The following is a 12,316-nucleotide window of genomic DNA, read 5'->3' on the forward strand; positions in this document are numbered from 1 at the left end:
GAGTTCACAGTATAAACATATTTATGACGCAAAACGAATCTATTATTTTTCGAAAAAGTACAGAAATGACTCATAACTTGGTATTAAGTGGTCGGCCACATGAAATTGAGTGGCTGCAAGTTTGAGACCTCCTGCCTTAGATCCACTTTGAATCCATGACAAAAATAAGACTTAACTTTTTAAACAAAGGTTTTGAGAGAAGCAAACTTAACTGTCCTCATTAGCTATGACATGAAAAGCAGTAGGTGTTATCTTTAGTTCTCTGTATATGAGAAACAAGAGGAACAAATCTGCATACTCAACTGTTAGCGTAGCTGTTAGTTCCACATGAGTGAAGCAACAGAGGAGGCGTCACAGATGAGTAACGCAAAAAGAGACCAACCTCCTGTGACTACTAACAAGTTTAATAATAATAATAATAATAATAATGTTGTCACTTTTGTGTGTGCAGGCAGGAGGCAGTGAATATACAAATATCATGTCATGTAATATTCATTCAAAGTTGTTGTTTTTTTGTATTTTTTTTAAAAAGAGTATAAACAGGAAGTGAGTTCTCTCCTCTGCAGTTGTTTGCTTAGTTGCAGAAGGAACAACTAACGAGAAAAAACAATGATGGATCCTTAGATGAAGGATTTCTGTTATGAGACTTGAGACTGAAGCTTTTCATTTACAGGAAGTGAATGCGAGTAAACACAGGCCTGAAGTTTTCATACTAAAACATCGCCAGTAGTGTTTTCAAACTTTCCTGCTTTCAGAAATGTCAGGGGGATGTGGATTCCAGGCATTTCTGTAGCAGAATTTGTGCATTTTTAAATGAAAACAGAATAAATGGCTGTAGCCTCAGTCTCCTAAAACAAGGACCTGTGGAGCTGAGTGTCATGTTCGTGACTTTATCGTCCAAAAGTTGAGTTATTTTCATCTTGGTGCACTGTGGATGCACCCAGAAAGAAACTGCAACACATTTGTGATCATGCTCGTCATGTGTTTATGCATGAAATAAGATGCTACATGTGAACAGCCTGTAGTTAAAGCCTCAACATCCTGTTGTTTCCATCAAGTCAGGTATGTTGGTTTTCGCTGTTAGAGAAAAGGGGTTTTTAAAACCCCAGAAATCACTGAAGAACAACTCGTTAACTTGTCTTCTCCAAGTCAGTTTAAAGAAAAACAACTGGAAATGATGTTTTTCAGCCTCTGATCTCCTTATTTCTTGCACTAGTGTTCTAATCTGTCTGCAGTCACACCAACACTGAGCTCACAAGTGGAGATACCACACGGTTAATGTTTGAACTGAAGCCAGTTCAGCTCCTGCTCTGCATTAAAATAACCACTCAGACAGTGTTATCATTTTGCCAAGCCTTAAAGAGAGCAGACAGCCATGGTTGGAACATCTGGCAGTGTCTTCCCTCGCCCAGCATATTTATTTCTGTCTTCAAGGCTCAGCTTCACTGCTTATTTAAATCCATGTTAGTCACTTCAGCTTTCTAATGCACCTGCTGGCAGACTTACCTCTGCCGTGTTTAAAATTGTAAAAAATATCTGAAGGGTAGTACAGTGGTGTAGTGGTTAGCTGTGCAGCAAGAAGGTTCAGAGTTTGCCTCCCGGTTTGACTGGAGTTTGCATGTTCTTCCTCAGAGTGTTGAAGTTGAGTCCTCAGTGTTCAAGACCAAGACATTATGACTGAATTGGAGTTCAGTTGACCCGGTTTGTGGCCCGGTCGGAACAAGGGCCTCTTTGCATGGAGTTTGCAGGTTCTGGATTTTCGCCGGGTTCTCCAGTTTCCTTCCACATTATGAAAACATGCAGATTTAGGGATTAGGCAGATTGGACACTCTAGAAGTCCCCGATCGTACAGAGTCTAGCGGACTATTAGGTGTGAAACAACCTTTGTCTCTATGGGGCCCTGTGATGGACTGGCCCTGTGACCCTCGGAGAATAAAGCAGTAGACGATGGATAGATAATTAATATTAAAAAAGAAAACCTTTGTCCTTGTTTTCAACTGATTAATCCAAAAACGAAGATTATTATTTTCAATAAACAAAAAGTAACTTTTTCATCCAAATGTTTGTATTCCAGCTTCCTGGGTGCAGATTGAGGTTTTAGGGTTGGTCCTGTGATAAACTGGTTTAAGGTGGAAATGTCAGCTGTGTTTGGCTTCATCTGCCCGTGTGAACCTCAAACAAGAATTAGGGGATAGGGTAGTGAGGATGGGGATGAAGGAAAACTTTGAACTGTGATAAAATAGGCTGAAGAGATGAGAAAGCAGTTGGTTGGAGAACTTGTGATGAAGATCTTCAAACTGTGATGAACTTCAAGCCTGCCAGAGGTTATTAACGTCATCATTATTATAATAATAATAAGAAGAAGAGGAGTGAGGAATGGAAGTTCACCAGTTGTTGAACAGCTGAACAACTGGTGTCTTATTGCTGCTGGGCTGATGTCATCTTGCTGAACGCATGTTTATTTTTCCTGTTGTTATAGACCGTAAATAAATGGCACGTTAAAGCGTCACAACTTGTTTCTCTTTTTCACAAACCTGGTCTTAGTGTACTTGCATTTTTCTGTGCTAAAACATGTCAAATTGTCCGTTGTGGAAAAAGACGTACATGTAACAACATAGTGTAAGAATAGAAATATGAGCATAAATTAGCACCTACTAATGCACACGTGTACAAACAGACAGTAGTAAGGAAGTAAAGCTCTATTTATGTGGCACACCTTAAGAATAGAATATCTTTAATTGTCATTGCAAAGTACAACGAAATTGAGGTAGAAACTCTCACATCGGATGGACCTGAGCCGTCTCCCTGAGATAGGTAATTCAAAGAGGTGATGATCAGGGTGGGATGATGCTGTGGGCCCTCTTAAGGCAGCGGCTGTTGCCTGATGGGACATTCCCATCAGTGTTAAAGACCCTCTGGAGCCCTTTCCTTTCAGCAGCAGTGCAGCTGCTGAACCACTGAACCACTCGATGGAGCTCCGGTAAAAGGACACCAGCAGTTTGTCTGTTAGGTTGTTCTTTCTAAGAATCCTTGGAAAATACAGTCTCTATTGGACCTTTTTTTGTAGTGCTGTTGTGTTTACTGTCCAGGTCAGGTGGGTGCCCAGGAACCTGAATTCTGAGATCCCTCTCCACACTTCCACCATTTATGCATATGATTAGCTCCTTGGTTTTGGATGTGTTGAGGATCAGGTTGTTCTCTGCACACCATGCTGCCATCTGCTGAATCTCCTCCCTGTCATCCTCCTTAAGACCACTAGATGGCAGCCTTACCATTTTAAATCCACTGTATAGTCAATTCAAAAGCAAACCGTCTACTATTATGAGCGGTACAGAAAGATATATCAATAACTCAATCTAATGGAAATAATGACACAAGTTATAAATTAATCTTTTATTTGTAAATTTGATAATCATATTTTTTTGTCATTAAGTCACTGTGGGTGGTTCTTCATATTCTGTTGTTGATTTTTCTCCTTCATTTAATTCATAATTAGTGTAACCACCATGGTTCTAAAACTGTGGTATGTCTACCACTGATGGTACATGAGCTTGCTCTGGTGGTACTTGGAGGAAAATTCAGAAAAACTGTTCCCCTGTATCAGAATTTTGACCACAGTGTGTAGAAAATGAAACAAAACAAAGTAATATATTGAAGAATAATAATTAGAGTCACCTTATTTCTCACTCCATCTTAATCTAATTTCACTGTGTGAAGTATACGATTTTTATTTTATTAATCTTTTTACCTATTCTGGTGCCTTGAAGGCTGTGTAGAAATATCACTGTTACTCCAGACATGTCACAGCTGATACCGTGTGAGCGATGATGTTACATCGTTGCAGCTGTGACTGTAATAACGGAGCAGAAGCCAAGACTGATGTTCTCTGTTGGAGTAATTAAAAAGGCAGATCATTCTCATCTACCTGTTTTTCCCTCCATGTAATAAAGAGCAGGAGTGTCTCTGATAAGACACTTTATACCTTTATACAATTATAACCATTACTTTCATAAAATGTCACACTAATGATGACACGATAACAGCAATAACTGAGTGTAACATTATTACTTCCATGCATTAATTACGGCATCATGATAGTGTTAGTCGTCGGTGTGTCAGAGGCAAACTTTTTCAAATGTTAAACATTTAAAAAAATCTAATACAAATGTGTTCAAATATAAACCCCGCAAAGGGAAATGTTCTTTATTCATAGGAATAAATGAGTTACAAATGAACAATATTTAACATATTAATATGCAACAATATGAATAACTCAAGTCACTTTTTGTTCATCCACAGCCTCCAGGCATGAGCACATTCTGAGGCCGTGTGTTCCCACCTCTCCTTCACAGAAGCAAAACAAAACCCAGAGGCTGAAAGAGACAACAACAATTATGTAAAAATTACCATTTGCTGTAATATCGCAAATCATACCACCGCAATCGCAATTTCAGTCAAAATAATTGCAGTTAGATATTAACGCTAATTATTATTGTAAAAATGGATTTACTAGGTGGCGCTTTGCCCTTGATTTAGTTTTCATGTGCTGATGATTTCTGTCCAGGTCTCTTGTCTCATGTATGACGTTTTGTGCAGATCGGTCAATGCACGGCAAAGTTAGAGGCCAAAATTCCCATGGTTGCCGGGGCCACGCCCTTTTGAATGTGCAAGACCTATTGATAACTGTTCATCTTTGATGTGTCTAGTATAATTTGGAGCATTTTTTAAAAATGTTGCTACGATTAACATGCTCAGACGAAACGTGCAAATGGCCAAGATGGACACCAAAATCCAAATTGGTCGACTTCCTGTTGCGTTGAGGCCATGCTCCCAATTGACTTTTTTGTTCGTCTTGGGCCGTGACATGTTTCCACCGAATTTCATGAAATTTGGTGCAACTTTCCGGCTTTGTCCTACCGGGTTTCACCTTTGGGGGGCGCTGCCGGTTTTTGCCTGTTTTCACAGACGTTTAGTGCCTCAAAAATACATTTCAGGAATCCCAATTGGACCTCGCACCACTGTGTGAGTGCTGGGGCCTTAATGAAATAAAATAAAATAGAAAACGTTGACAGAGGTTGTGGTCCAGGGCTTCTGGATGCGTTGACTTGTTCAGTAATAACAAACACCTGCTGATACAGGGTTCAGGGTGGGGGGTGGAGGATGCTGCCCCTGACAAAAACCTTTATTTCTGCCATTTGAATTTGAAAACCGTGTGATATTCTCAGTGCAGCGTGAACCTGCAGCAGCCTCATGACTTCTTGTATTTATTTATGTATCTATGTAGTCAATGGGGGAGCAGTAATCTGTGGGCCCCTGCCGTTTGGGCAGAGACAACCACAGCGGTTGTTAGGCGACTGGGAAACCCCACTGGCTCTCATTAGTAAAGGAAGAGAGAGATGAAGAGGGAGAGAGTTGGAGGGAAGGAGAACAGGAATGTGTGGAAAAGAGATAAAGGCCGAGGGACAGACAGAGGGAAACAAATGGAAAGATCACAGCTTTCACCTCTCAGTCTTGTTTGTTTGCAAAGAAAAAGCCGCAATCCGTTTTCCCTGCCTCCCCCTTCCTCTCACTTCTGTCTCCCTCTTGTTATCGCTCGGCACAAAATACCATGGATTAGTTGAGGCCACGTGGGCTACAGCCGAGTGCTGCTGAGCCACAGGCAGAGCAGACAATCACTTAATAAATATTTCATTTAACCACTGCAGTGCTGTGTGTGACCGTGGAGATGACTCGCGGGTTTTGGGGGTTGGTGCCAGTTTGTGGTTATTATCAGGGAAAGGTTTGAGTTTACAGCTCGACACTCTCTGACAGGAAACCCGGGGAAAGATTGTTTTACACAGAATCCATCATTTACCTCATACCGTTCAGAGGTGGAGGTTTTTTATTTTTGTAATTTCATAAATCCATCACTTTGCCACAGTTTGTGCTGACAGACCAGTCGTTGCTAGTGCTGATTGTTTCGGTCAAACTTGTGAACGTGTGAATGTCCTTCGGCTGACGAACCTGTTTTACACAAACGTGGATTTTCAGTGCGTTCGTCGAGGAACATTTGAGGACATATTCTTTGTTCCGTGCCGTCCCTGCGAGATGGGGAAAGATTTATTTTTTCACATTTTTTCTCTTTCAAAGTGGACACCTCTTATTTAGAGGTCAAGGCAATAAAAAAAAAAAAAGTGTTTTAATATTTCCTCAACTAAAAATATGTGTCTACGTCAAATGCGATATTGAAAAACCTCCGTGTACATGAAGGAAGTACACGTGACTTCCTGGGACCTTCAGTTTATTATTTTTGCATGGAGGACAGGTGTGACAAAAAAGACATAAGAAAACACGACAATTTGTACGAGTTCTTCTTATTGTTTTTCCTCTAAATGAATTGCGACCCAATCAGACCTGGTGAAAATTAACGTCTGAAAGTGGTTTGGTGAAAAAGTGTGGAAAATGGGAAGAGGGAGGGGCTAACAGACTTTAAAAAAACCCACACCTTTTATTAGGTTTAAAAAAATAATAATAACAAGTTTCACGAACTGTACATGAACGAAAATTGGTACACGTGTTAATAGTGTCAGGACGGTCCAGAAAGTCAATGAAGACTTTGTCCTAAGTCCTACAGGAAGGCCGCCATTTTGAAGAGAACAGACATTTTTATGGCAACTGTCAACAAGTTTTGACTTTATACATGATGTTATCTTAATTGTTATTGGTCAAATAGATTTGACGGCTCCAGATTAAATATTGATTACATTTGGGCGGATAATTCATTACATTTACTGACATGCACAGCCTGATTCCAGCCTTACTCTAACCTGACCCGACCATTATCTGACTGTTGAACAGAGATGTTTTCTTCATTCATTTGATAGTTCCATTTCCTGTCAGACAGATGGAACAAATTGTCCATAAACGCAGATTGAAGGTGACAATTAGATTATCATCCTGGGGCCTGACACTTCATTTTAGTCATAGTCCAACTTACAATGTGAATATAAATGAATCTTGTGTTTTTAAGATGAACCCTTACATGCGCTAACAGAATGATGCTGTACCCAAGGACACATGGCAATTAGATTTCCCTTTACGCCTCTTTTCAGTGGCAGGGGAGACAAATCTGTCATATTGTCTCAGAATGATTCATCCTGGAAGCGGAGAGGAACATGGGACCAGAGTTAATCCACTCATTCTGTAGCTGGAGGCGATTTGATATGTGAGTATACGCACAGGTCACTGTGAGACTGAAACACCACAGTGACTTCACTACCTGACTCTAAACAATTCGTTTAATAACGATCGAAAACGTACATTACGTTATTGACAATGGTCCAATCATTTGTGTATCCAGGACTTTGACTTTCTGTTTGTTGTGTTTTTTTTTGTGTGCGAGATCACCACTCTTCACACAGATGTAAGTACAGTTTACTAGTTGCTTAAAGGTTCGGTGGAAAACATTGAGGCAGATTTATTGGCAGGAAGTGAATATATGACTCAGCTATTTGGTTTTCATAGCCTGAGAATAAGTCTTTTTTTATGTACTTCAGTAATCACTCCTACTTTGTTATATAAGTTCTAGAAGGAAACAACACTGTCCATTATCCCATCATATAAAAATATATATATATATATATATATATATATGTATATATATATATATATATATATATGTATATATATATATATATATATATATATATATGTATATATATATATAAATAATGTGCCAGGTACAAAAACAAAAAAACAAATTCAGATGCTAAATTGAAAGCTCCAGAATAATAAAAAAAACCTACGTAATGGACAATGTGGAGTCTGCCAAAGTAAATTTGGGCTTCATACCACAGAAAGAAATATGAGATTTTTCAGTCAAAGCTTTGGTGAGATGTTTAATATGTGGCTTTTTTTCCTGTTTAGAAAACATCAAGTGTATTTGTTTTTGGGGCAAGAAAATTGTATTATTTTTATTCCAGGCCTGTCATTTATTTTCAGTACTTCATTTCATATTTACATGGCACTGTGTATTTCCCCCTCCTCAACCACGCAGGCTCTGTTTTTATTAACTCTTGTTTCATTTGTAAAAATCCCTAGCCCTGTATTAATGATTAATTTATTGACAGCGTATTTGATTTCTAATTCTCTGCTGTTTTTGTGTCAGAACGTGCTGTGAAGAGCTCCATCACCGGTAGCAAAAGCATGCAGGGCCCCAGAAAGTGAAATCAGAGCCCAGTTTCACAGTGGTGTCCAGCATTTTTAGACAAAGGCTCTTGAGAGAGGAAGTCTCTGCACATTTTCACCAATATCACACGAGAAAATCTAACCTAAAGTACCTCTGCAGTTCTGGAGTCTACATCTTCACACTCACACCATGAGGTAAATAAAGCACACAGCAGTTTTAAAAATGCAATTAGGCTTTGACCTTTTTTTTTTATTATCTCTGCCTACGTTCTTTTTTTCTCACACATTTAATTTCTGCAGGAACATTTTCTCCTGCGCTGTGTTCGGATCCGGTGCGTCTCTCATCACTGCAGGTAATTATTCACAAAGCCTTCAGCAGAGGCTCCACAAAGAGTGAAGTCATGTGATCCTCTGCAGTCTGGAGTTTTCCGTCTCAGGGCTGAATAACGGTGCTCGCGATGAACCATGAGGGAACTAGAAGTATGAACTGTAAAATTGTGCGCGGGGTATTTGTGACTCTCGGTTAGTTTTTAACGTTATTAAATATCATTTATTATAACCATAGAGCCCGGGCCACACGGTGGAGTAGTGGCTAGTGCAGCAAAAAGACTAGGGTTCATGACCCGACCCGACCGAGGGCCTTTCTGTCTGGAGTTTGCAGGTTTTCTCTGGATTCTCCAGTTAACACAGTTTAACTGAGTGTAATGTGAGAGCGAATGGTTGCTTGTCTGGGTGACCTGGGCCCCGTGGCCCTCATGTGGAGGATAAAGCGGTAGACAATGTATGAATGAATGAATAACCATAGAGCCGTTGCTAGTTGAGTATCCAGTTGTTAGGAAAACATGTTATTGTACAGACTGAGACTAGTTTCAAGGTTGGCTCCAAGAGAAAAGCTGTTGCGTTCATTCCTCACCACCAAGATGCCAGTCAGAGCGTTGTGTAAGCCAAAATATACTGTAGATAAGCATGAAGTCAAGGGCAGAGTACGTCAGAGTATGTAAAATGTCATGAGACAGATGATTAAATGTGTCTATGCCTGTTTTAATGTCGCATCTGGTCTCCTTGGCCAAGTATATTCAAATAAATTACCCTCAACTTCACGCGTCACACACTCCAGGACCTTGACAAAACCGAGTAAAATAGCTCTCCTTTAACTGTACAAATTCACACGTCAATGCTTCTGAAGTCAACGGAATGAATGTCCCGCTTTAAGTTGTGCTATATAAATTAAGTACGTTAGGAGGAGGAGAAGGAGTGTTGACATGCTGTGAAATGTCTTCCAGGAAGCAGATCACAGGTCAAGAAAAAAGATGTACACAACATTCCAGTGTGCAATGCTATATATATATATATATATATATATATATATATATATATATATATATATATATATATATATATATAAGCATAACCAGTAACTTTATTTGCCTTAAATAACCCTTAGGTTACAAACAAAATGTGTTCAGTAATAGAATGCTTGAGATTTCTGTCATTTTCACCAACAGCACCACAAGTGGATAAAACACGAGTGCACTGTTTTTGTAAGTGACATAAATTCGCATCAGAAACTACATACACTCAATGGCCTCTTTATTAGGTACAGGGCATCTAATGAAGTGGTTCTTCTGCTCCTGTAGCTCGTCTGCTTTAAGGCCTGATGAGTTAGATGTACAGTATCTTCTTCATACTTTGGCTTTATTGAGTGGTTCTTTGAGTTTCCCAGACCATTTTCTGTAAAAACTAGAGATGAAAATCCCAGTAGATCTTTTGGTTTTTGAAACACTCAGGCCAGCCAACATTCAAAGCCACGTAAATCAACTATCTTAAAGAAGGTTGCATTGAACGCACTACACAAACCTAAACCGGCTACGTGACGCACGACAGAAGAAGACGAAGCGCGTTTTCATCCACGGGGTGTTGCCATAACAGCTTTTCAGAGGATAACTCTTTATCGCAGGTGAAACAGCGAGGGAGTATCATCCACAGTCTTTTAATCTTCCACAGGTAATTTCAGATGCTTGCTCTGCAGATGACCTTGATGTTCTCCCTCTGAATGGGGTGAGCAGTCTCCACAGAGAGTTTTAATCCCTGCTGTGGCACACTCAGAGTTTGAGGATTACTTTTCATGCACTGTTTGAAAAGCTTTAAAAGAGGCGAGTCAAAGAGAGAGAGAGAGAGAGAGAGAGAGAGAGATCTGGTGATAACCCCAAACAGAGGTATTGATTTTGTGAGAGGACCTGCTGCAAACAAGGCAAGATTCAAAAGAAAAATCTCCTGAAAAGGTTTAATCAGTGCGCTGACAAACAGTGATGTGTCCCAGCAGCAGACCTGTTTGCGTGTGTGTGTGTGTGTGTTTGCATCAGTGCAATCATGCTTGTTATGTAATCAGTGATTACAGATTCAAATTTCAAATGTTTTTGTTTTTGTTTGTAAGATTGGTTTCTTTCATTTTCAAACCCAACTGATGTGCTTTTTCCTGCAAATGCCATGTCATGTGTGAGCAGACTGCAGCTCAACCCAATTACAACCTTGTGTACGGGCAAAGGCAGCACCTGAATATCGATGGAGAACAAAGGACACAGGACACAGGACACAGGACACAGGACACAGGACACAGGACACAGGACACAGGACACAGGACACAGGACAGAGGACAGAGGACACAGGAACTTTCTGCATGGAGTTTGCATGTTCTCCCTGTGTTCTCTCCGGTTTCCTCCCCACACTCCAAAAACCTACAGATTTCTATTTTAAATTAAATTAAATTAAATTAAATTAAATTAAATTTAATTTAATTTAATTTTATTTTATTTTATTTTATTTTATTTTATTTTATTTTATTTTATTTTATTTTATTTTATGTTAGACACAGTAATACTATGCAGTTTCCATGAACTACTGTAATTTTCCATCAGTTTGATACGTTCACATGAAACGGTATGGAAATAAGAAAAGGTAATTATCGTAATATTATCGTTGAAATTCATGTTCAACACACTTTTTTTCCCCATTGTTCTTACCAAGTTATTACTTGGTGATTACTATAGAAGTAATTATGGTATTATCCCATAATATTGCATCCCTTTTGCAGAATGTTTATCACAACATTTCCATTTTGTTACAGAGTTTTCTATAAATGTATTTGAATATCACAGATAGCCCACATTTAGTTCCTTCACAGGAACATGCACAAACCAGAGTAAAGTTCACTTATTTTTCACATTTCATTTTCATTGCAATGTTTTGTTTTTGTGTCTGTAAGATAATTAACGAGTTGATTTTGCCTTTTTTTTTTAAATGCTCCTTTTAGCTTCATCACCATCGCTGTCGTGCAGCATGAACACAATAAGAATTAAGTTACTGGTTGGATTTAAAGAAAACTGGCAAACATTCATTTTGTTGAAACGAGCATAAATACCGTGCTGAATCGTGTGTCATAGCAAACTTATCAAGAAGTCAGGGTCTATTTAGTCGCTCGGCTAAGAACAGGAATCCCCTCATCTTTAAAGTTGGCAGATTTAAAAATGCTCAGGAGGAAAATGAGATGGAATTGAGAATGAATCACTCACTCTCTTCTGTATTGTCATCATTAGGATGAATTAAAAACAAATGTTCTGTTGAAACTGATGATGACAGAATGGCATCGTTGTAGTATTTGTTACTTTCTGCTGTGATTTTGGGTGAACGTTAAACAATCATGTCTAAAGGCAGAAGGCAATAAGGAAGAAAAGTAATTATTTTCAGGAAAAAACAACAACTTTTACAGTCTTGTTGTGACTCTCCACACAACTGCAATAAAGAGGACAGAAAATGTTCAGTGTGGGATCTGTTCTATAGGAGTGTTGTGGGAATACTATACGATGCACAGTAAAATATTATAAAGTACAACATAGTCGTTAAAAACACTGATGGCAGCACGTAGTGAGTGTCGTCCTGCTCCTGGCTTTCCTGGTCACTTTACAATCTCTGTGAACTTGATGGTGCCAGTTGGATTGTTACTTCACCCCACAGAGTGGGAGTGAAGTACTGTTTTTGTGTCTGTCTGTCTGTGTGTCTGTCTGTCTGTGCTTCCAAAGACGCACAGTTTTTTACAAATGAGTTACAGACTGCTACTAAAAACCCAGAGAGTTTCTGGCCAGAACATGAGGGG

Source organism: Solea solea, chromosome 1 (assembly GCF_958295425.1).
Source record: "Solea solea chromosome 1, fSolSol10.1, whole genome shotgun sequence".
NCBI lineage: Eukaryota > Metazoa > Chordata > Actinopteri > Pleuronectiformes > Soleidae > Solea > Solea solea.